Source organism: Phocoena sinus, chromosome 16 (genome assembly GCF_008692025.1).
Source record: "Phocoena sinus isolate mPhoSin1 chromosome 16, mPhoSin1.pri, whole genome shotgun sequence".
Taxonomy (NCBI): Eukaryota; Metazoa; Chordata; class Mammalia; order Artiodactyla; family Phocoenidae; genus Phocoena; species Phocoena sinus.
In genome coordinates, this window is record NC_045778.1 from 14,333,086 (window position 1) to 14,359,372 (window position 26,287).

Sequence of the window (26,287 nt, forward strand, 5' to 3'; positions counted from 1 at the left end):
TCTTGAGAACATCACATTGCTTTCACTGTTTTTGCTTCTTAATATATGGTTGGGTAATTTTCTCTCAGTATTCTTCAATATTTTCTTGACTATTAATAGTTGTTTATTATTTTGCAACATTAGACTCACTTCGACAACATCCAGGGAGCTTTTAAAAAACCTTAAGTGGTTTGATGAGCTTTCCTTTAGCTTCTTACTCTCAATTTTAAAGATTATTTCATTGTGGTCAGAGAGAATGGCACGTACAGTTCCTACTTTAAGGAATTTATTAAGCTCTCTCTATGGCCTGGTATTTGACAGTTTTGCATATGTTTTTCAGGTATTCGAAAAGAGGATGTATCTTCTCTTGAAGGACACAAACTAGACTCATTACTGGTAAGCATATGATTTATTCAAATCCTACTGTACCCTTATTTCTTATTTCCGCAGTCTATTAAAACAGTAAGGTGGCTAAGTATCTCCCAATATGACTGTGAATTTTGCCAAATATTCTTTAAATTTTGGTTTATGTATTTAGGTGTTTTGTCATTTAGTGCATAATATTTATGGCATTTGTTTTGGATTTTGCTGTTTAATGACTAGGAGACATTTATCTTTGCTTGATTAAAGGCTCCTTGGCCTGAATACCACTTTGTTTTCAATTATTATCATCAGCGTCCCTCTTTTTTAACATTTGTTTACCTTTGTCCATTCTTTAATATAGATTTTCCATGTTATATTGTTTTCAATTACCAAAGAAATGTAACCTTGTTTTGAAAATTCAAACAACATGGGAGTATGTAGAGAAAAATCTGAAAATTCCCAATTCATCAACCATCCACTGCATCCTCCATTGCAGTGCTAATCATCTCCCCCAAATAAATAATATTAAGAATTTGGCGGGTATCTTTTCAGGTAATTTTCTATTTATTTACTACTATATATTTATCACTTTATCTAGACAATTATAAATTAAAAATAAAACCAGTAATTCATTATATACAAATTATAAATTTACAAGTTTATATTATAAACAATAAACACAGAAATATTTTACATGCTTTTAGTCACTCTGCTTCCACTTCCATGTGGTATGAAGGAGCTAGAGGCAGACCAGGTCTCACCAAAAACAACTTTGACAGCTGCATAAAATATAGAAATTATTTCTTAGAAACCAGAGGAGAAGAATTTAGACAGTATGAACTGCAGGCCCCAATTCTTCAGAGAAGGGGAAACCTCTAGCAGGTGATCCAACTTCTATAGCTTTTACCCTTTGGACATTTGCTAATTTGGGGAATAAACAGGCAGCTGAGAATGTGGAATTCTCACCTACAAAGGACCACTTCTGGGGAGTGAAGTTTTTATATAGACTTGCTGGGGTCTTAAGCACTTTGCCAACTGAGGGGTATAGACTTGTGATTGGAGAGGGTTTTCCAGTAAATGGGTAATTTTTTTTTAGGACACTTGCTGAATGTTTGATCTGGGTGATTTGCTTTTCCAAAAGTCATTTCATAATAGTAATATAAGTTAATTATACTTGAGTGGGTGATGTGTTTGGTGCACAAGACGCTCAGATAGACCCTGCTCAGCGCTTTTTATCACCCAGCAAGATCCTATGCCATAGAGGACTTAGAGGAAATCTTGTTCCCTTTATTCATTGGCGCTGCTTTGCATTCCTTCTGGCAATGCATGAGAATGGTGATGGTTTGTTCTACGATGCCATAAATATCGTGTGGTTCCAACGTGCCCTAAGTGATACAGTAATGATTAGGCACTATATGTACACAGCTGCATCTGTGATAATTTAATGATACAGTTTGTGGACACATGCTGTCACTTACCTTTTGCATCAAAGACCCAAGGGGCTACGGTCTACCACGGCTGAACACAGGATCTTCTTATAATTAAACAAACAAACCCAGTTGTCTTTATTTATAGTTTTGTTCCCTTTCTATTTTATCGCTTTTCACAAGGACTCAGATTGACTGGTTAAGATTGCTTTTTTTGTTGTTGTTGTTACGTGGGCCTCTCACTTTTGTGGCCTCTCCCGTTGCGGAGCACAGGCTCTGGACGTGCAGGCTCAGCGGCCATGGCTCACGGGCCCAGCCGCTCCGCGGCATGTGGGATCTTCCCGGACCGGGGCACGAACCCGTGTCCCCTGCATCGGCAGGCAGACTCTCAAGCACTGCGCCACCCGGGAAGCCCTAAGATTGCTCTTTTGTTTCCAGTTTTGTCAGTTTCTGCTTTAATTTAATAGCTGCTCCCTATTATTTATTTAGATGCTTTTAAAAGCTATTTTGATAATTTATTTTTTTATTGTGGTAACACAGAATTTACCATCTTAACCATTTTTAAGTGTCCAGTACAGTAGTGTTAACTATATGCACATTGTTGTGAAAGGGGTCTTTAGAGCTTTGTCATCTTGCGAAACTAAACTCTACACCCATTGAACAGCAGCTCCTCTTTTCCCCTCTCCCAACCTCTGATAACCGCGTTCTACTTTTCATTTCTTTGAGTTTGGCTACTTTAGATAGCTCATAAGTGGAATCATGCAGTATTTGTCTTTTTGTGACTGGCTTATTTCACTTAATATTTTCAAGATTCATCAAGTTATAGTATATGGCAGAATTTGTATCTTTTTAAAAGCTGAATAATATTCCATTGTATGTATATAGCGTTTGTTTTTTATCCGTTCATCCATTGGTAGACATTCAGATTGCTTCCACCCCTGTCTACTATGAATATTGCTGCAATGAAAATGTGTGTGCAAATATCTCTTAAAGGTCCTGTTTTTCAATTTTTTGGAATATATACCCAGGAGCAGGATTGCTGGACTGTATGATAATTCTATTTTTAATTTTTTGATGAAACTCCATACTGTTTTCCACAGTGACTGCACCAGTTTACATCCCCACAGACAATCATAAGTGTTCCAATTTTCCTACATCCTCACCAGCACTGTTATTTTCTGTTTTCTTGAGAGTGGTCATCCTGATGGGTATGAGATGATATCTTACTGTGGTTTTGATTTGCGTTTCCCTGATGATTAGTGATGTTGAACATCTTTCATTTTCATTTATATATCTTATTTGGAGAAATGTATATACAAGTCCTTTGCCCATTTTTAAATTGGATTATTTGGGTTTTTGTCATTCAGGTGTAGGAACTCTTTATATATTCTGGAGGTAAATTCTTATCAGATATATGGTTTGCTAATATTTTTCTCTCATTCCATAGGTTGCCTTTTCACTTTGTTGACTGTACCCTTTTCTACACAGAAGTTTTTAAGTTTATGTAGTCTCGTTTGTCTATTTTTCCTTTTGTTGCCTGTGTTTTTGGTGTCATGCCCAAAAAAGCATTGCTAAATCCAGTGTTGTGAAGCTGTTCCTCTATGTTTTTTTCTAGGAACTTTATAGTTTCAGGTCTTATGTTTAGTTCTTTAATCTATTTTGAGTTGAGTTTTGTATATCACATGGTAAGATCCAACTTCCTTCTCTTGTGTGTAGATATCCAATTTTCCCATCATCATTTGTTGAAGAGATTATCCTTGCCCCATTGTGGAGTCTTGGTGCCCTTTTGAAGATCATTTTACCATATTTGTATGGGTTTATTTCTGAGATCTCTATTCTGTTTCATTAGTTTATGCCTGTCTTTAAGCCAGTACCACACTATTTGGATTACTGTAGATTTGTAATATATTTTGAAATCAAGAAGTGCAAAATCTCCAGCTTTGTCCTGCTTTTTCAGAATTGTTTTGCATATTCAGAATCCTTTGAAATTCCATATGAAATTTAGGATTTGTTTTCTATTTCTGCAAAAAGTGTCATTGGAATTTAGATAGGGATTGCTCTGAATCTGTATATTGCTTTGGGTAGGAAAGATTTTTTAGCTGTATTAAGTCTTCCAGTTCATGACCACAAGAGGCATACCCGTTTATTTGTATCTTCTTTAATTTCCTTCTGCATTGTTTTGTAGTTTTCATTTGTAGTTTTCATTTCAACTCTTTCATCTCCTTAGTTAAATTTATTCTTATGTATTTTATTCTTTTTCTATGCTATTATTGTAAATTGGATTGTTTTCTAAATTACCTTTAAGATTTTTCATTGTTAGTATATAGAATTAAAACTGATATTTCTGTGTTGATTATGTATCTTTCAGCTTTGCTGAAAGATAATTCATTTTAAATAATTCTTATTTATGTATGCACTTAATGTACATTTCAAAATTTTCTCTAAATACGTTTTTGATTATTTCCTATAGATTTGGATGTACAGTGTTCTTGCTTTTATTAATATCTAAAATAGTTTATAATTTTAATTTTTATTGCATTTAAATCAAGACTTATTCAGAAGAATATTTTAAACTACAAAGTGGCTATAAATGTGTATATACAAAGGTTATTTTTTGCAAGTTCTTATTTTATTACCTTATTGTTTAAGAACATGGCTTGTTGATTTCTGCTTTCTTGTATTTCTTGAATTTTTAATGGCCTAAAGTGTGGCCAAATTTTATAAATGTTCCTTGAGGCAAGAATTTTATTCCCTAAGTACAGAATTCTATAAATAGATATTGAATCAAGGTTGCTCATTATGTAATTCAAATGTCATATATAAGCATTTGTTTTTTTCTCCTCTCCTTGATCTGTTGATTTCTGAAAGAGTCTTGCTGCAGGCTCTTAAAATGCTTTTGGAATTGGCCATTTGTTGTGTTATTTCTAAAAGTTTTTGCTTTATATATTTTCATTCTCTTCTGTTTGGTGAAGAAAATGACTTCTATATCTGTTTTTTAGATTGTGTCTTTTACCAATATCCAGGAGGGTTATTTTACAGTGATAAAAGGTACTCTATGTAGACTGCCAAATAATGCAACTTTTAGTCTGGGAGATAGAAAGTGCTGTATTTGTTGCAAGAATGGGGACCCCTTCCAGGGCCCGAGAGTGGGCTCTTCTCTACCGCTTGGAAATGAATTGCCTGAGGAGACAAACGTGCTGACAAAGCAAGAGACTTTATTGGGAAGGGGTGCCTGGGTGGAGAGCAGCAGGCTAAGGGAACCCAGGAGAACTGCCCTGACATGTGGTGCTCAGTCTTGGGTTTTATGGTAATGGGGTTAGTTTCCGGGTTGTCTCTAGCCAGTCATTCTGACTCAGGGTCCTTCCTGGTGGTGCGTGCATCACTCAGCCAAGGCGGATTCCAGTGAGAAGGATTCTGGGAGGTTGCCGGGACATATGGACTGGTGTCTCCTCTCTCCTTTTGAACTTTCCCAAATTCTTCTGGTTGGTGGTAGCTTGTTAGTTCTGCATTCCTTACCAGGACCTTCTGTTGTAAGATAACTCATGCAAGTGGTTACTGTCGGGCCTGGCCAGGGTGTGCGGTTTTGGTCAGTGGTTCTCCTTACATATTGACCATTTCTCCTGGTTATACTTTTCTTTCCTTTTTTTTTTTTTTTTCTCTGCTGGTTGTGGATTTGCAGTTTCCTCAGCTTTGATTTTTCTTCCATCTCCAGACTTAATGCCCAAGGTAGAAATGCCATCTACTTCCTGTAGCTCCAACCAACCTAGCTGGATTGTTCTCTTGTCAACTTGATGAACCTGAATACTACATTTCCCAGAATTCCCTACCCTGTATGATTCTGAGTTAGAATTAGTCCAGAGAGGAACTTGCATGAAATTTTGGAGGGTGGAAGCAAAATTGTGATCATTACTTTCTTAAGGTCTTTGTAGGCAGATAGGGTGAAGAATAGATGCAGAAATGCCCAGAGGGGTCTGGATTGTCCTTATTCTTTTCTGCTTGGTGTTCAGTTCTTCTTCCAAACTGCTGACCTTGCTGACTAATAGCAGCCCCAGGCCCAACATCAGATGCTTGGCTGCAGGCTCACAGGGGCATAAAATGTACAGAGGCAACATCTTCCCATAGCCCTCTCCAAGAGCTCCCCTTTGCAGTATCACCTGTGGCTCGTGTAATTTAATTTCCAGATTTCCCTGTGAACTGTAACTTGTGCACCTGCTTTAGGACTAGTTAGTGAGTTTTCTCTGATCCTCTAGCTCCCTTTTCTGAATTTCCACTTAACCTAGCAACTCTCATAATTGTCGCTCTGTTTCCATAATCGAACCCTTTTTGCTTTGCAAGCAGATTCCCATTATTTCTAGAGCTTAGTCCTCTCATGGCTTTCCTTGGAGTGAATGCCTGAGGTTGTTATTCTGTATGCTAAGAGGGGCATGATTGGCTTAGCTGCTTTGTAAGTGGTCTTTTATAATTTTAAAATCTGCCTGATTTTTCCTCCCTGTGCTCTTTCACATTTTGCTTACGGGTACTTAAAGCCTTCTTAGGGAAAATTGCTTCTTTCTTGTGAGGCTGACTTCTGCATATGTATTGGAATGAATATCTATCTGTTCTTTTTTCTCTGTCAATGTATCTCTTTTAAAAATATCTACCCTAATTAAAAAGAAATGTGTGGTCTAGTAGCATTATCCTGATTTCTAATACTCTTATGAATGTCTTCTTTTTTAAATCTCCCTGTCCTATGCTTTAAAACTTTTTGTATTAATTATTTGGAATGTGCTATAAATAATATAGATGGATTTTAATACATATGGAAATTTTTGTCAGTTAATAGAATAGTTTATCTCATTTATATTTATTGGGAAATCTGACATATCCTATCTCTATAATTTTATGTTATTAAAAAATAATTTCTTGCTATTTCTTTTTTTTTCTTTACTACTTTTTCCCTATTAATCATGCTGTACTGTTTTGTTGTCTCTAGGGATAATATAAATAATTAAACTATGTTTTTGATTCATCCCTTTTTTCCTAGAAAAAAGCATAATAATTTTATTAATTAATTTGTGACACATCTCCGTAATGCTTTTTTCCATGCCTTTTGGCTCCTTACTCTTTTTTTTTCTTTGAAAGACTTAATTCTTTTTAAAGCAGTTTTAGGTTTATGGCAAATTGAATAGAAGGTACAAAGATTTTTCCATATATCCCCTGCCCCCACACATGCATAGCCTCCCGCATTATCATCCCTTGCCAGGGTAGTACACTTATTGCAGTTGATGAACCTACACTGATATATCATAATCACCCAAGTCCATACTTCACATTAAGGTTCACTCTTGGCTTTGTACGTTCTATGGGTTTGAACACATTTATAATGATATGTATTTAACATTTTCGTGTCATACAAAATATTTTCAGTGCTGTAAAAGTCCTCTGTATTCTACCTATTCTTTCTTCCCCACCCTCAGTGCCCCCTGGCAAACTGATCTTTTTACTGCGTCTATAGTTTTGCCTCTTCCAGAACGCCATATAGTTGGAATCATACAATATGTAGCCTTTTCAGATTGGCTTCTTTAATTTAGTAATATGCATTAAGGTCCCTCCATGTCTTTTCATGGCTTGGTAGTTCTTTTCTTTTTAGCACCGAGTAACATTCCATTGACGGGATGTACTACAGTTTACTTATCCATTCACCTACTGAAAGACATCTTGGTTATATCCACGTTGTGGCAAATTATGAAAAAAGCTTCTGTAAACATCCATGTGCGGGTATTGGGGTGAATATAAGTTTTAATCACCTTCGGATAAATACCAAGAAGCACTATTGCTGGATCTTATGGTGCAAGTATGTTCAGTTTTGTAGGAAATCACCAAATTGTCTTCCAAAATGGCTGTAACATGTTGTATTCCCACCAGCAGTGAATGAGAGTTCCTCACCAGCGTTTGGTGTTAGTTGTTTTGAATTTTAGTCATTCTAATAGGTGTGTAGTGATCTCGTTGTTTTAATTTGCATTTCCTTGATGACATATGATGTGGAGCATCTTTTCTTATGCTTATTTCCTATCTGTATATCTTTTTTCATGACCTGTCTGTTAAGGTCTTTGACGTATTTTTTAATCTGATTCTTTGTTTTCTTATTGTTGAATTTTAAGAGTTATTTGTATATTTTGTGTGAATTCTTTATCAGTTATGTGTTTTGTAAATATTTTCTGCCTGTCTGTGGCTTGTCTCTCCGTTCTCTTAACAGTGACTCACAGAGCAAAAGTTTTTCATTTTAATGAAATCTAGTTTATCAATTATTTCTTCTTGGAGTTATATCTAGCAGGTCATCACCATACCCAAACTTATCTAGGTTTTCTACTGTGTTGATTCATCCTTCTAAAGATAAGACATATGAAATAATTTTATATCTTCCTTAGTTTTTAATTTTCTAGCTTGTTTGGTAATATTAGGAAATTCTATATCATTTTAAAAATATTGTTTCTTCTCTTTTGAAATTAATTTTCTACATTATGTATTACTTCAATTATTTAGAAATTAATACCCTATTGAATCGTTTTGAAGATGCATCTTCTTCACATTATAACATCTTTGAAATCAGGATACATTTTGGAGTCAGTAACTCTGGAAATCCATGTGATAGTCATACCTGAGTGAAAACCTTCATGATGTTTTGGTAAAATCAAGAAAACATTAAATTTAGATGTATTTAAATATTAACTGGTTAAATTTCTCTTTTTCTTTCCCTTTTCTCTTTACTAATTGTTTTTTCATATTCCTTCTCACTTAAGGTCATTTTATTTTTAATTAATTGTTTATTAAAGCTTTTGAGACTTCCTTTTCCCTTTTTAAGGGAATGTATATTTATGGAACAGTAAGAAGATGCTTGTATGCCTGAGAAACTCTTTCTGCTGTCCTCATGTGTAAATGGCTTGACTGATTGTGGAAATCTTGGGTCATGATCTTCTCCATAATTCTCAAAATTTTATAGATTTTGTCTTGTGTCATTTTATGTTGAGGAGGAGATTTTGGTGTCAATAAGCGTTTTCCCTCCCAACATGAAGAATATGATTTCTTCTCCCTAGTTCCCCATAATTTCTTTATACATGAAATGTATACAGGAAACATTTAGAGTCCTGATCAATGTGTATTTTATTAATTTTGCCCCATACTTGGAACGGGCCCTTTGATCTAAAGAATTAGTCCTTTCTTTAGCACAGGGACCTTTTCTTCTTTTACTTCGATTGTTGCTTTCATCTATTTAATTTATTTTTACTAGTCATATGTATACTATCTCTCCTGATGTGTCATTTATTTCCCTTTTCCTTTTGCTCATTCTCTCATTATCTGTAACTCTTCTGAGTCAGTGGGGAGAATGTTCATCTTCTAATTCCTTCCTCTGAAACTTACAATTCTCTGTTGTCTTTCATCACTGTAGTTTTAATGACTACAGTCATGTAATTAAATTTTTTTTTAATTGAAGAATAGTTGATTTACAATATTGTGTTAGTTTCAGGTGTACAGCATAGTGATTCAGTTATATATATATATATTTTTTCCAGATTATTTTCCATTATAGATTATTATGAGATATCAAATATAGTTCCTTATGTCATATAATACAGCCTTGTTGCTTACCTGTTTTATATAGAGTAGTTTGTATATGATAATAATATACTACTAATTTATCCCTCCTCCCTTTTCCTTTCCCCTTTGGTAACCGTGAGTTTGTTTTTTACGTTTGTGAGTCTGTTTCTGTTTTGTATATAGATTTATTTGGATTACTTTTTAGATTCCCAATGTGAGTCCATGTAATATTTGTCTTTCTCTGTCTGACTTACTTCACTTAGTATGATATTCTCTAGGTCCATCCATGTGGCTGCAAATGGCAATATTCTTTTCTTTTTCATGGCTGAGTAGTATTCCACTGTGTGTGAGATATATATATACACACACCACATCTTAAAACAATCACCTGTTGATGGGCACTTGGGTTGTTTCCATATCTTGGCTGTTGTACATAGTGCTACTTTGTCATGTAATTTTTAAACTGAAAGTAAAATTTGCTGACCTCATGCTGTTTTCATTTCTCACATTCACTATTTTTCTGAATTTCTTTGACGTAATTCAGAGAGAGATATACATTTTTTTCTATTTCTTTCAGTAAATCTGTTTCTTTAGGGAAATTTGATGTGATTTATACACACACACACACACACACACACACACACACCCCCACACACCCACACACACACATATGCATACATACTAGTATGCCTAAATCTCTGTCTCTGTCTATCCTTCTTTTCAACTACCAAGTATTTTTTAGTATGCCTGGGGATTTTTGTCTGTTTATTAATTCTTATGGGAAGAAGATTTCTGCTTTATACAAGTGTTCAGAATTGAGGTGAGTTTTGTAGAAGATTCTGTGGATCAGTGCTTGCATATTTCCGGCCAAGCTGATGCGTGAAGGGACAGTGTAGATCTGCCGTGGTTTTATTTCGGCAGATCGCAGGTCCATTTCACCCCTATAGGAAGTGAGGAGGGTGCAATAAACGGAAGGAGCTACTTGGCAGAGTGTCTCTGTCACGTGCCTACGTGTTTCTTTTACATGTTTGTTCTTGAGACCAAGTCAGTTGGAGCCGGCTGCTCCCATCCTCCAACTGCAAACTTTCCCTCCCCAGCCGTCGGCAGTGGTGAGCCCTGGTCTCTTCCCCGGAGGTTCAGGTAGGATATGATTCACTGGCTTCCCTCCTGTCACAGTCTCCGTCCCTGCCTCTATGAAAGCAGCCTCACTTAGGTAATCCCACAGTGTTTGAAAATATGGTATCATTGTTGAAATGATAGCATGGCCTCCTAATATACTAATTTAAGGATAATATTAATTCTGATAAATTGATTTGGAGTGTTCATTTAAAAGGTGTCTCATTATTTTGTTGGCACATTTTTTGTACCCTGAGAGAAAACTATTTTCTGTTATTCAGCCAAGTTATTATTTATTGTTAAGGCCAATGAATTTCCTACTGTTCTTATTTGATACCACTCAACCAGAAAAATAGAGAGACTTAACCAATGGGAAAAAGCTTTCTATTTTTCCAAATACTTCCCAAATGCCATATGAAGTTCCCAGTCATTCTTTCATTCAATAAATATTTATTAAGTGATTATATTTCCTATGTATAAGGCATAGGGGCATTGGACAGATTTATTTTCAACTAGCTGTTTAGATGTTTGATACGATTCTCTCAACCTGATTCTCCATGACAGTCACAATAGCTTAGAAAACAGGGAGAATTTTTTATGCATCTTCAGAAAATGCACGTTTGTAGAAGTTACTTTAAGCAAAGTGAAATGGCAAGGCCTGGGTATACTCTGCCATTTAACAAAAATAAACTCAGTATCTTAAAAGAAAATTACCCTTTGAGATAGCAAAATATAATAGCTTTTCATGGACATATTTCAGGAAATGAAATCTTTGGTTGAAAATGGTTTAGAAATTAGGATGTGTCACCATGAATTGTTTTCAGTCAATTCAGAGAAGGTAGACAGAATGATACAGTAGGCAAAAAGCAGGCATTGGAACCAGACAGACCAGGCTCAAATTCGATACTTATTTTCTGCTGTGCCCTTGGATAAACCTCTTAAACTCTCAACTTTCCTGTCTGTAAAATGGGACTGTTACTCTTTCCATCCCAGATGAAGCAGTGACTAAAGCACAGCCTTGGAGGCTCCAGCAGGATTTTCTCACCAATGGCAACCTTAAAGAGATGTCTTTCTTCCAAATCCTACTTTTTTCCTCCCTGCCAAGTCAAGTCATTTATTTACTAACCACTGCGTTCCTGGAACTTCCAGCAAGTGGGTTGCCCCTCTGATACTTGATTTTCATTTTTAATGGATAAGACTGTCTCATTGCTTAGTCCCTTACTATGTCAGGCCATTGCTAGAGCTTTGACAATATTTCTGGTGAGCTGGTATCTATTTATATTCATGGATAATTCTTTCATAAGTATCTCATCCTGTAACAGTTGATCTTATAATAGCCAGGCACACATACTCACCTATATGAAGGCTGTGACTTGAACATATGACATATGCTCAAATAAATTTAAGGCAATATTGTGAGTTATCAGTCACTTGAAAGTCCATTTATATAACATCTCTTCTAACCTCCTGTGCTAATAAATGTTCTTGGCATGTTTAGTAAGACCCTTGTCAAGGAAGAAAACAGAGAGCTCTGTACACTGAACTGATGAAATGACATACTCACGTTCTTCCTATTATTTCACGATTTTAGACCTTTAAGAAAGGCTCCTTCTTTAACTGACAAAAAACTGAAACAAAATAGAACAATGCTTTCCAGGGGCAAGCAGCCTTAAATTCCGGAGCAACTTCACTGTTTATTCTTCTCCAGGAGACCTTGCTCTCTCATTCTGTTATTTAGGAAGCACAGTCAGTTTCATTTTGAAGTAGGCAGAGGGATAGATTAATGCTCATTAACCCAAGAGTCTCCATTCCAAGGTAAAAATATAAACTCTCATCTCCAGGGGAATTTGTTTGGACAGACCCAACCTGGGTTCCGGGACCAAGGTTTTCTCCACATTTTTTTCTGTGACTTCAATTCCGATTCTAATTCCATCTGTAGCAGAGAATAGTCACCTGTATGGTGTTCTTTTCTCACAGGGCACACAGCTAGACGACATTACTCAGACTCCTTTGTAGTAAAGTATGACCACGTGACTGAGTTCTAGGTGGTAGAACGTGAAAGGTGAGGCACACAACTTACAAGTTTGGACCGAAAACCTCGTGTGAGAGGCTTCTGTTCTTTCTCTGTCTGATGCTAAGAATCTAGAAGATGACTCTGAGGTCCCTACACGATATTGGAGGCGAAAGATAGAAGAATGCTGGGTCCTTAGATTACCACATTAAGTTGTCACATGAGTTATAAATCAGCTTCTCTTGTGTAAGTTCATTGAGATTTGGGGGAATGTTCTAGCAGTCTCTGACAACTAGAACACCATCTAGATACATAGCAGCTTCACTGCACTTAATCCACATTCCAGATGGAAGCCACTTTTACTTTTTGATCTGAATCCAACCATCACTTTTTCCATTTATTCTCCCCTCTCTCTTCAGTGATTACATTCACATTTACCAAAGTGTGTTCCATGGTACCAAATTACATTTGGTAACACTGGCTCAAACAAAGATTAACTTGTTCATTTACTGTGAGACCTCTCAAAGCTTTTATATTTTTGAGTCTCTAAGAGAGACTAAAACAAGCAGTATTTTAAAGCATATTTTGGAATTACATTACTTCCTATCTTCTTTTTATTACCATCTTACAGGTATACTTTAAGAAATACTAAGTCTAGACAATTAGATTCGTATCATAGGTCTTTCCATGTGAGTTTTTCTGCCTCTGCATTGTTACTTTCCATGTCAGTGTCCTTAGCCTTCACATTTTTTGCCATATGTGAAGAGGCATATTTAGACAGTTGGTACCCAAATTGTATGTCTTTAAAAATCAAGGTGGACCATTTATAAGGTCGAAAAAGTAACTGCCACGTGTGTTGGTAAAATGTTGAAGGGAGATGATTCTGTCCCCCGAAGCTAATCCCCAACCTGAAATATTTCTGCCTCTGATTAGTCCTGGTTTCTGAAATTCCGTTGCTCCTACTTACTGCCTTTCATATATTTAACCTTAATGTAAGGCAGTCTGTTTCTATGGAGAGGTGACAATGAACTGGCTAGCATTTTAGTTAGGATAAGTTGTTGTGACTAATTCATTGCCACACATCCAGTCAAGCTTTGGGGCAACAGGACACAGCATAGAGAAGTTTTGATTTCAGGTAGGAGAGAGTAGGGAATGGAGAGTTAAGTCTGCTGTTACTTTGGGGTGAGGTCCAGGCAGCAAGGAGAGAGGCACGGTATGAATCTAGATGGTTTCAAGCTGTTTCTTCACTTGATAATTAGGCCTTGAGTAAGCTGTTTTACTTCTTTAAGCTTCAGTGTTCTATCTGCAAAAGAAAGGTAATAAGATAGTAAAAAGAAAGATAAAAAATATCTTACCCCATAGGGTTTTGATAATTAAATGAGGAAATACATAATTAATGTTGGCTATTATTTTTATTGTCATTATTAATCCAGTCCTTTGGATGGTACACCAAAAATAAGGCAGCTTTTTAACCAATGAGTCATATGCTTTTAGTGAACAAAGGAGACTCAAGGGGACGTTGTTGGGAGAAGAAAGCAAATTCTTTGTTACTGACGTTCAGTCTTTCATGCCAGTCAAATATTGTGGTCCAAACATTGTCATTTATAAGTATATAACGTTACTGAAGAGGAAGAGTGGGATCCTTTCCATTGCCTAGAAAATTGGATAGATCTCATGATTGATACACTTGTGTAACCTCTTCAGTTTGGGAGCAATTCAGTTTTGATCGTCTCTTTTTGGAGTTTATGAAAAATACGTATTACTTGCATTGTGCTTCCTAGGTTTTGTTATTAATCATATTTAATTCAGTGAAATGTTACCCCATCAGTGTTCTTTGAAACAAGACACTTCTAGGCTGGAATTCAGAGTTGTTCTTTAAAAATTCATCTTTTCACTTGTTAGCACGGCTGTTGTGTTCCTTTGAGGAGTTCCTGGTGAGTACATTTTCTTTGTGAGGCTGACTCCCCTTCTTTTTAGCTCTACTTTGAAGATATTAAGGGAAGAATCTAGCTGACGTTCAATGCTGATATAGAAATACACCGAGAAAGAAAAAAGTCCTCTTGGGACAAAGGTGTGGATGAAAATATTTCTTCAGGCGATTTGGTGAAAAGTAGGATTATTTGTATTGATGTGGCAAATAAAAGGCCATTTTGAAAATATTCCCTTCTTTATTTCCCTCCAACCATTCCTCTGTTTTGTATTCATTTAAACATCCGTCAGCGAGTACTTGCTAAGCACCTAGCACGTGCAAGGTCCATTGTTTATCTCCAAGTTTTTTGTTTTGTTTTTTACGATGTTTAAAATATAGATCTGCTGTCCGGTTAGGGAGTTAAAACAGAGACACACAGATAGGCAATATGTAAAACCCAAAGGAGCAATGGATAACCAAAATAAGAGTTCACACTTATGGAGTGCCTGCTATGTGCCAAACATTTTTCTGTGATTTACAATTACTAACTGATTTCAACCTCACACTTTACATCAGTGGTGGAGATGAGGGAATCAAGGTATATGGATTTAGTAAATTTACTAGCACTTTAGTACTAGAAATAAAATTCGAACCAGTCTCTCCTCTGAGCCTTCTTAGCCACCACACCACGCATGTAATAAATGTATTAATAATTAATTTTTAGATGCTTAGAAAATATCACACCTTGAATATTGTTACTGATGTCTAGAAGTAACGATGCAGTCCACTGCCATAGGCAGAGCTGTCACTGCTGGATCATAAGTCTGACATAAGCCCAGGTGAAAACGAATCCAACTCAATATGGGAATGGGAATATGTGTGTAACAATATTTTAAAAATATTTTTTAGAATAGTTTTAGGTTTACAAAAAAACTGATCAGAAAGTACAGAGCTTCCATATGTATCTCTTCTTTCCCACACTCCTCTCACCTCACAGTTTGCCTATGATTAATATCCTGCATTAGTGTGGTACATTTGTTACAACTGGGGAACAAAAAATACATTATTATTAATGAAAGTCCCTGGTTTACGTTAGGTTCACTCTGTGTTGTACATTCTCTGGACTTTGACAAATGCATAATGTCATGTATCCACCATTGGAGTATCATAGAGAATAGTCTCACTGCCCTAAAAATCACCTGTGCTCCGCCTGTACAACCCTTTCTTCCCTTCTCCAAACCCCTGGGAACCACAGATCTTTCTACCATTTTGCCTCTTCCAGAATGTCGCATAGTTGGGATCATATAGTATGTAGCCTTTTCAAACTGTCAGCTTTCACTTAGTAATACGCATTTAAGATTCCTCCGTGTATTTTCACGGCTCGATAACTTAGTTATATTTATAGCAGAATAATGTTCCACTGTATGGTTGGACCAAAGTTTGTTAATTCATTCACCTATCTAAGGACATCTTTGTTGCTTCCAAATTTTCGCGGTTATGAATAAGGCTGCTGTAAAGACTCACATGCAGGTTTTTTTGTGGACAGAAGTTTTTACATCATCTTGGGTACATACCAAGGAGCATGATAGCTGAATTATAAGACTATGTTTAGCTTTGTAAGAAACCACCAAACTGTCTTCCAAAGTGACTGTACCATTTTTCATTCTCACCAGCAATGAATGAGTGTTCCTATCGCTTTACATCCACAGTTGGTATTCTTGATGTTTCAGGTTTTGGTTATTCTAATAGGTGTGTAGTGGTATCTCGCTGTTGTTCTAACATGCAATTGCAGAAAGACATATGACGTTGGGCATCTTTTCATATGCTTATTTTCTATCTGTATATCTTCTTTGATGAAGTGTCTGTTAAGATATTTGGCCCACTTTTTAATTGTGTTTTTTGTTTTCTTGTTGAGTTAAGTTACTCATATATTTTGGATATGGATCCTTTATCAGATATGTGTTTTGCAAAGGTTTTCTGCCAGTCTGTGGTCTGTCTATTCATACTCTTAACAGTGTCTTTCAGAGAGCAAAAGTTTTTAATTTTAATAAAGTTCAACTCATGAATGATTTCCTTCATGGCTCATGCCCTTGCTGTTGTATCTAAAGAGTCATCTCCATACCCAAGGTCTCCTGGGTTTCGTCCTGTGTTATCGTCTAGGAGTTTTATAGTTTTACTTTTTACATTTAGGCCTATGATCTATTTTGAGTTCATTTTTTGGTGACAGATGTAAAGTCTAAATTACTATTTTTTTTACATGTGGATTTCCAGTCATTCCATACCACCTATTGAAAAACTACCTTTTCAAGATAGAAAGGTAGTCTTTCTCCATTGTATTGCCTTTGCTCCTTTGTCAAAGATCAGTTGACCGTATATGTGTAGGTCTATTTCTTGGCTCTCTCTTCTGTTTTATTGATCTAGTTGTCTGTTCATTCACCAGTATCACACTGTGTTGATTACTGTAGCTTTATAGTAAATCTGGAAGTCAGGCAGTGTCAGTCTTCTGACATTGTTGTTCTTCAATATTTTGTTGGCTATACCGGGTCTTCTGCCTTTCCATATAAACTTTTGAATCAGTTTGTTGATAGGAACAAAAGGATTTGCTGGGACTTTGATTGGGATTGTGTTGAATCCATGGGTCAAATTGGGAGGACTGATATCATAACAATATTGAGACTTCCTACCCATAAACTTGAAGTATCTCTCCATTTGTATACATATCTTCTTTGATTTCTTCATCAGAATCTTAGACTTGTATATTTTTACACACACACACACACACACACACACACACTACTTACACTGTATAGATACTAAAAGAAATATAAAACTATATGGTATAAAAAATCAGCAAACACAATCCTTTATTTTTAAATATTGGAGAAACAGAAGCCCAGAAGCAAATGAGACTTTCACAGACATCAGCTGGTTAGTGACAGAGGCAGGACTAGTGCTCAAATTTTCTGACCTATAGACCTTTTTTTGGTTCATTTTTATCATAACATTATGTAGCTTCTTTAGTATTGGTTACCTACGGCTGCCTAACAAATTACCTCAAAATTTAGTAGTTTAAAACAATGGACATTTATTACTGCACAGTTTCTGTGAGTTAAGAATCAGAAATGGCTAAGCTGGGTGCATCTGGCTTAAGATCTCTTATGAGGTTGCAGCAAAATGTGGTCTCATCTGAAGAGTCGAGTGGAGGAGGCTCCACTTCTAGGCTCATCCATGTGTTTGTTGATTAACCTCAGGTCCTTGTCACATGGACCTCTCCAAAGGACTGCTGGATTCCTCCAGGGTAACTGACGAGAGAGAGAGGCAGAGAGAGAGACAGAGAGGCGGGGAGAGAGAGAGAGAGAGAGAGAGAGAGAACACTTGAGACAGAAGCTCAAAAGTGACATCTAATGCTCTATCATATTCTATTGCAAGTGGGTGACTGAATAAAACACACACACTCAAGGGAGGGGCTTCCACAGGGTGTGAATACCAGGAGGCAGGGATTACCAGGGGTCATCTTGAAGGCTCTATTAAAACCCTAGGTTCTGGCTTCAGTCTTTCTGGGACCAAGTAATTAAGAACTAAGAAGAATTGATGATGGAATTACTCCCTGCCAGCATCCTTTCTTTACTCAGAGAGGAGAGAGGCCACTGATCATAGAAGGGGTGGACTCGTTCTTTTACACAGTAGCACACTTTGATCTTCCACAAAGTCACCACAAAGCTCTGATCTTAGGGTACACCAATTCAATTAAGTCTACTCTTCTCTCACATATAGGCCTGGCCATATCTAGCTCTCTCACCTGATGACATTTTTAAGGGAAACAGAACCTATCCCAGATGAGAAGAGACTTTAAAATATTAAAGACCTTTCATCTAAATTGGTTTTCTGAGACGCTTTTTCATGTGGTTCTTAGAACACATATATGCAGAGAATATATGAATATTAAAATGAATAAAACTAAATTAGGGACACCATATAAAGCAAAAAGATATATATTTATTGTCTTTGTCCCTTAAAAAAATAATCAGATGTTATTTTATTTTTTATTTATTTGTTTGTTTGTGTATTTATTTATGGCTGTGTCAGGTCTTAGTTGCAGCACGCGGGATCTTTTGTTGCAGTGCGGGCTCTTTGTTCCAGCACACAGGCTTCTCTCTAGTTGTGGGTTGGGCTTTTCTCTAGCTGTGGCGCATGGGCTCCGGAGTATGTGGGCTCTGTAGTTGTGGCACGCGGGCTCTCTGGTTGTGGCGCACGGGCTCAGTAGTTGTGGCACGCAGGCTTAGTTGCCCTGTGGCATGTGGGATCTTAATTCCCCAACCAGGGATTGAATTGCATTGCAGGACGGATTCTTAACCACTGGACCACCAGGGAAGTCCCTCAGATGTTATTTTAAAACAGCCCTGTGAGCAATGTAATCCTGTTGTTCTATACATGAGAGAGGGAGATCTGAGAATTGGCTCAGTATCATGCATCTACAGTTGACTCCCATTCTTGATTATTTGACAACATAATTAGATCCAGGTAATATATATGCTTCTGAACCAAACAACAAAAACAGGGAGAAAGCCTGAAGGGTGGGGGAAGAAACCTTCATGTGACTTTATCTCATAATTGGATACCCCTTCTTAGGCCACTAACTTTGTAAAGATTCCCTTTTAAAAAGACTGCTGGGGGGAGAGGGGAAAAAATGTAATTTAATCCAGGGCTTGGAATAAGTCCTGTGAATCTCTAAAACTTCTGTGGAGATATTAAACTCTGGGAAGAACTATAACTTAAAAGCTTCAGGCTTTTTCTCTGATTCTCTCATTCTATTATTTGTGGAAATAAAGTTATTATGTAGATGCTATTTGCACTGAAAGACCACTTTGATAAATCTTGAAGTTTTTCAAAGGTAAAGTAAATTTGAAAATAGAGACATTCAAGATGATATGGACCCAAAAGCTGAACATTTCTCTGTAATAATGTAAAAAAATTGTTTCCATTTCAGCTAGCATTTCATTCTACCATATTGTGTTTCCCTTAGGTCAAATATATTTTCCATGTTAAGATTTAGATTGATTCATCTCTCAAAAACATTTATCATATTTGGAAGATGGATATGAGTTCTTGTCTGATAGTTGGGGCAGAGGTCAAGAAGAAAGACACAAATGATTGACGGTATAGCGGCATTTTAACTTTGATGCTGTTAGAAGAATCCTGAAAAGAATTGGATTGACTGAGTTATAGAAGTACCACATGCAGTATTTTCCAGAATGAGTGGGCCAGACTCTGGAAAGTACTTGGATGTTGTCTGTTGTGCTAATGTCAAGAGGTGAGACGATTCAGATATTAAGGCCTAATTTCTGTGGGACTTAGTGGGGATTGTCCTGAAATGAATGGACTTCCTTGAGGTCATTCACTCCTGGAAGAAAGGCTACCTTTCCATGAGGGAGTAAAAAGGTCCAGATGTACCTTCTCATTGTTAACTACTAGAAAACTGGACACAACATATGAAACAATTTTTTTGTTGTTGTTTGATGTTGTACAATGGTGCAGGACTGTGATTTCTGAAAGAAGACAAACAAATGAAGTGAGCTCTACAATTGCCCTGACTTTATGCCTGACAGTTTTCAAACCATGGCACAGGGAATGGGAATGCAACCATAGCCCAGCTAGGTTGAGTTGGAAACACAGAGTTTGCAGTTTAGAAAGGCTGGTGTGACTGGTTAGAATTTGCAAAGCAGATGACTGGGAGAAGGGACATATGCAGAGAAAAAACTCCAGAAATATGCATGTGTCTGTCCTTGAGTCTTTGGCTGAATACCACCCTGCATATGCAAGGGTGACATTCACAAAGCTGGACAAAGAATAACTGGTGAGGAAAGAGCAATTCCTGGGTTGGTGGTAGAGGCTGCAAGTCAGATGAGTCCCAGAATTTACATAGGACTCGGAACCATATAATCTCCCAGCCTGATGGAGGTACTGGAGTAAAAACACAGAAGATTCATTAAAGAATCCTAAAGGGAAAACTAGTCTAGACTCATAATCAAAAAGCTTGAAAACAAAACTTGATCAAACTGACATGCAAATTATTTAACCACCTGCAGGAGCAAAACCTAACATTCTTTAAAGCAATGTAACAAAATCCAGCCTTCCACAAAATAACATCACAATATCCAGGATCCAATAAAAAATTACTGAGCATGCCAAGAAGCAGAAGAGTTTGAAACAGAGCCAGGTCTCTCAGCCAAGAGACCTCTGGTTAGGGCTTCCCTGGTGGCGCAGTGGTTGAGAGTCTGCCTGCTGATGCAGGGGACGCGGGTTCGTGCCCCGATCTGGGAGGATCCCATGTACCACGGAGCGGCTGGGCCCGTGAGCCATGGCCGCTGAGCCTGCGCGTCCGGAGCCTGTGCTCCGCAACGGGAGAGGCCACAACAGTGAGAGGCCCGCGTACCGCAAAAAAAAGAAAGAGAGAGACCTCTGGTTAATAAATATAAAACACACTCAATCTGAAAGCAGGCAGGAAATGGAGGGAAAATACAACACAAGGGATTCATGCAAAACAAATAGCTAATAGTAGATTTAAACCAAATGTCTTGATAGTTACATTCAATTTAAATATTCTCAGCACTCCAACATAAAGGCAGAGATTATTAAACTGGGTAAAGGTTAGACCCAAATTTATGCTGTATTTAAGAAACTCACTCTAACTGTGAAAGAGATAGGTTAAAAGGAAAAAACAAGATGTAGCATGCATGCGCTACGTATAAGAATTCTGAAGTGACTCTATTGATATCAGACAAAGGTAACTTCAGAAAAAGAATTATTATAAGGAATAAAGAGGATTTTTTAGTAGTAATAAAAAGTCAATTTATCAGGAAGACTTAGTCCTAAATGTGTATGGGCCTAACAATAGAAATACAAAATACTTGGAGCAAAAACTGACCAGACTGAGAGGACACATTGATAAATCCACAGTGAAAGGAGGAGAGTTCAGAACTCCTTTTTTTCTTGTTATTAGAACAAGTAGACAGAAAGATCAATGGGTATTTAGAGGACAACGCTATCAGCCAGCTTTAGCTAATTGAAGTATATGGAACACTTCACCCAGCTACAGGAGAATGCACATTCCATGAAAGTGCTCATTGAACACTCAACAAGACTTAAAAGATTTTGAAATCAAACTAGGAATCGCATATGCAATTCAACTAGAAATCAAAACCAAAAAAGTTACCTGGAAAATCCTCAAATACTTGGAAATTAAGTCACACATCTCTAATTCACTTATAAAGGAAGAAATCACAAGAGAAATTAGAGACTGTTTTGAACTGAATGAAAACACAGCCTAAGACAAATTAGTGAGATGCAGCTAAAGCACTGCTTAGAGGGAAATATGTGGCTTTAAAAGCTTATCTTATAAAAGGAAAGAAGTCTAAAATTAACTACCCAAGCCTCCCCTGGAAGAAAGGAGAGAAAGAAGAAGAAAGCAAACCCAAAGTAAGTAAAAGGAAGGAAATTAGAGAAAAGAGAAGAAATCAGCACAGGTCTCAGTGGAGGACTTTTGTGACTACTGAGAGTAGACGTAACTCTGTTCTTTCTGTTACTATTCTTGTCCGTTCTCGCCTGTCTTCAACATGCTAAGAGCTACCTCTTGGTCTCCACAGTCATGGGGACCTGAAGGGAAGGTCTGTTACCGATGGCTCAGTGTTAACAGCAGTCCGACAGAAGATGATTTCAGATGGCAGGAGGAGATCTGTGGAAAACAGAACAGGCGAGTGTAGCCCGATGCTTGGCTGCAGGGGCAAGCCACAATTAGGAGCGACAGAAGAATCATATGAAAAATTTCTGGAGATTCCTAGAAATATGTGGATGAGGAAACATGGCAAAGTATTAGACTTTCTGCAGTCAGCTAGGATCAGGACTGAGATTTAGGAATTAAAGAAACATGTTCCCTTCTAGGCTAGCAAAGTGTGGAATTATTTGAGTCAGTAATTTTGGTGAAACCATTGGTTAAGAATGGGCATTGTTAGAAGAAATTTTCACTGCGAGGAAATGGAGTGGGGCTTGATTGAGGAAGAGAATCGGTTGACAGGACATGAGAGTTGAGGGGAAGCTGTAAGTAATGATGTAGGTGACCTCAGCTGTCTCAACCATACACGGTCATACAGCAACCAGTGTTTTAAGCCATGGTCGCTTTTACATAATGGGAAGTCCCACTAGAGCCCCAGCCTTCTGATTTCCCATCAGCAGACCTTTCTGATATATGACGAAGACCTTTCCCATATATGATTTCTTTCCCCGATTAATAGTATGCGGTAAATTGAATGATTGGAAGTCGTTTATTCAACAAATAGTTATTGAATACTTTCAATGTACCGTGCAGTCTTTTAAGTTCTGAAAAGCCAGGAATCAACAAGAGAGGCATCCTCTTTGCTTTCATGGGACACAACTTCTAGAGGAGAGACAGGAAATGAACAGCTGAAGAGGCAGATACAGAAGACAATTTCAGCGCTTTCAGGGAGAAAAGTGTGGTGGGACTGAGTGGCTGGCAAAGAAGTGGAAGAAGTGTTAGATAAGGTTGGCAGGGAAGGCCTCTTTGCACTAGAGGCGTCTTGAGTTGAGGCTGAGTGATGAGAAGACAACCGGCAATGCAAAGAACCTGCCTAGCAGAGAAGAGTACGCATTTCCAAGCTGAAATATGCTGACTGACTGCACCCGGGTTTGTCTAGGAGACGTTGGCGTGAATAGCAAAGGAGATCTAGGGGGTGACTCAGGAGCCCTAATTTTGGTACTCCTTCCACCACCGTTTAACTCTGGTCCTCAATTTCTTCACCTGTTAAAGCTGCATACTCGGTCCCGCTTCTGTTCGCCAAACTTACAGAATGGCCCGAAACATTGGTTAAGATCCCTTATGTGAACGCAAGTTGAAAATCTACCCTGCATCCTCCAGCCAGAGGGAGGTTAGGATGACAGAGGCCACTGAGGGCTGCAGAGCTGCCTAATCCCCACAGAAGCCGAAGGAGCCCCAGCAGAGCTTTCTCCACTCTGGCTCATTTGCTTACATGTGCTCAAAGAGCAATAAAAAGGAATAGCTTGCGCCCCAGGATTAGGGTTAGCTTAGGAAAAAAGGTTGTTAAGGTCCCTGCAAGGAGAAATGCTAGTGCAGAGTGGAATGTGTCGCCATGCTACATTATTCCTTAAAACACCGGGGAGTAAGAGACCTTCTCACTTGGCAATGTATTATAGTTTAGCCCCAAATCATACTGTACCTGGGCTGTGCCCAAGCCCAGACTGCATTATGCTTCAACGGGGGCAAACACTTGAGGGATATGTTCAAACTGTTTCTTCAGGCCAAAGCCAGTAAATGCATTAGGGAGCTTTTAGAAAGCTTTTCTCTTGTTCATGAGAAAGATAAATCATTGCATTTGAGTTTGTGACCCCAGTTTTTGGTGCAAGTTTTAAAGACAATTTCCAGCCCCACGGTGATGGTGAGAGAACACGCACATGCGTGCACACACACACACATACTACACACACACACTGGCATTTCGAGAATGCCAGCCTATTATTCACCCAGGATGATTTCAGCTAAATGAAACAGAACAGGAAGGAAGCTGTTTCCGGAAGACACGGGTACACGAAAAGGAATCCACTGCTTTGGGAGAATTGAGGAATGCACTGTCTGTCTACAACTCATGAATAACCCATGAGAAAACTAAAAATAGGACAGCCCTCCATAATGCTGAGTGTTTATGAGGCAAAAGAACATGTACACAAATCACTTACTGGGGACATCTCAAGCAGTCCACATGGTTATGTCATTAAAGGAAGTACTTGGTATCTGTAGACATATAGATGGGAGCGTAGCTCCTGTTAAATAGTGTAATTTATGTTTGAAACTTAATGTAGCATCCTTAATCTGAATCCTCAGAAGGACGGTAGTGATTGTCTCTCCCCACCGTCTATGTAATGACCTCAAGGCAGTGTACCCATTTGGACAGGTGGCAGGCAGCACTGAGGAATGACGCAGGCTGAGCTACAAAACTAGCTCCTTTCCTCAAAGGTTTTCATGCCTATCTAGGGCAGAGGTGGCACATCTGTAGACCAGCCTCTGGTAAACGTTTCTGTTGCTCTTGATACTCTTTTATACCCATTTAAGAAGATTAGGTTAGTAGCCAACTTGAATTTCCAACTTCTGTTGAGAAACAGGAAGACCCAACAACACTAAGGCTTGTGTTCTTGCGTGGCTGCCATCAGTTGTACTTGGGTAGCAGCACCCTCTTTAGGCTGGATGTATGGATTTTTCCCCTCGGTCCTCACCTGGCTCATTTACATACTTTTCATGTGATTTTGTAGTGCATGATTGGGAGACATTATATCTTCCTGTCCCCTTTCCATCTTGTTGCTTTAGGAGCAAGGTTTGGTACATACTGTATATCTTTATCTTATTGTACAGGGAGACTGTGTCCTCAAGTCCAGTTGTGGGCAAGATTCCTATGACGAAAACTGTCCACAGGAAAAATATTACCTCAGTGTTACCACTACTAAGTAAACTCCTGCCATATGTGAATCACTGTGCCAGGCACATGGGAAGGGGGGAGCGTATGGAACAAAAGACATGGTTCTTGTTCCCAAGAAGTCCAGGCGAGGCCATTAATGTTTATTTACTATGCAGCACACTTGAAATGGAAACGCAGTGGGAAATATAATTTTCAATCACTTGCTAGATTATAGGAAAAAGAAAATTGCATGTGACATGTTTTATCCTGAAACCTGCTTCCTGTGGATAAACAAAGATAATAATAAGTAGATGGTGAGTATTATTAGCATTCGGAAGGAAACTTTTGAGCAACTGTAAGGAAATTAGAGGTTAATGGTACTTGTTCCCTTGGGACCGTTTTTCTTAAAACATTTTTAGATTTTGAACCATTATATTACTTTTCTACATTTCTTTTGAGGGAAATGCAAAGGGTAGGGTGGAGGGAAAAGAGACAGGTGAATTAGGGAGATAGGAGGGGGAAAGAATGAAAGAGAAAGATGAGGAAGGGTTAAGGAAGATATGAATGCACATGTAAAAAATAGATTCCTGAGTTGGAGCTCATTCAAGAGGGAGATAGAGAGATGGAGGGAGGGAGGGAGAGGGAGAGACACTGGAGATAGAGAGATGGAGGGAGGGAGGGAGAGGGAGAGACACCGGTGTACGTGTTCTTGATCTGAGTATTGATGAAAAATGATATATGTGGAATCTAAAAACATGGTACAAATGAACTTATTTACAAACCAGAAATAGAGTCGCAGATGTAGAAAGCAAACTTGTGGTTACGAGGGGGAAAGGGCGGGGAGGGATAAATTGGGAGATTGGGATTGACATATACACACTATTATATATAAAATAGATAACAAATAAGGACCTCCTGTATAGCAGAGGGAACTCTTCTCAATACTCTGTAATGACCTATATGGGAAAAGAATCTAAAAAAGAGTGGATATATGTATATGTATGACTGATTCTCTTTGCTGTACAACAGAAACTAATACAATCTTGTAAATCAACTATACTCCAGTGAAAATCAGTTAAAAAAAAAAAAAGAATGATACAGGCACCACTGTTATCAAAATCCTCAACGTCTCTCACATTGGAAAATCTAAAGGTCAGTTCTCACCCTTCATCTTCCTTGATTTATCAAAGCCATTTGACACAGATGATCACTCCATCCCTCTAGAAATACTTTGGCTTCCAGGACACAACACGCTCTTGGTTTTCCTACCTTACCAGCTGCTCTTTTTCATTTTCTTTTGCTGATTCCCCCAGTTTTCCTGGTAGAGTACACCCAAGGCTTATGGTTTGAGCTCCTTTGCTTTTTTACCTACCTGTGTTCCCATAGGGATCTCATCTGCCTCCTGGCTTTAAATATCATCTCAACGGTA

The 26,287-nt window shown here is 37.9% G+C and overlaps 1 long non-coding RNA gene across 1 annotated transcript in view; it reads left to right on the forward strand.

Moving 5' to 3' along the window:
- LOC116741454 overlaps positions 1-26,287 on the forward strand; it is a 401,610-nt gene that overhangs the window by 253,165 nt on the left and 122,158 nt on the right. The window contains exon 2 of the long non-coding RNA XR_004346163.1: positions 320-375. This is a non-coding gene — a long non-coding RNA (uncharacterized LOC116741454). The remainder of the gene's footprint in view (positions 1-319; positions 376-26,287) is intronic.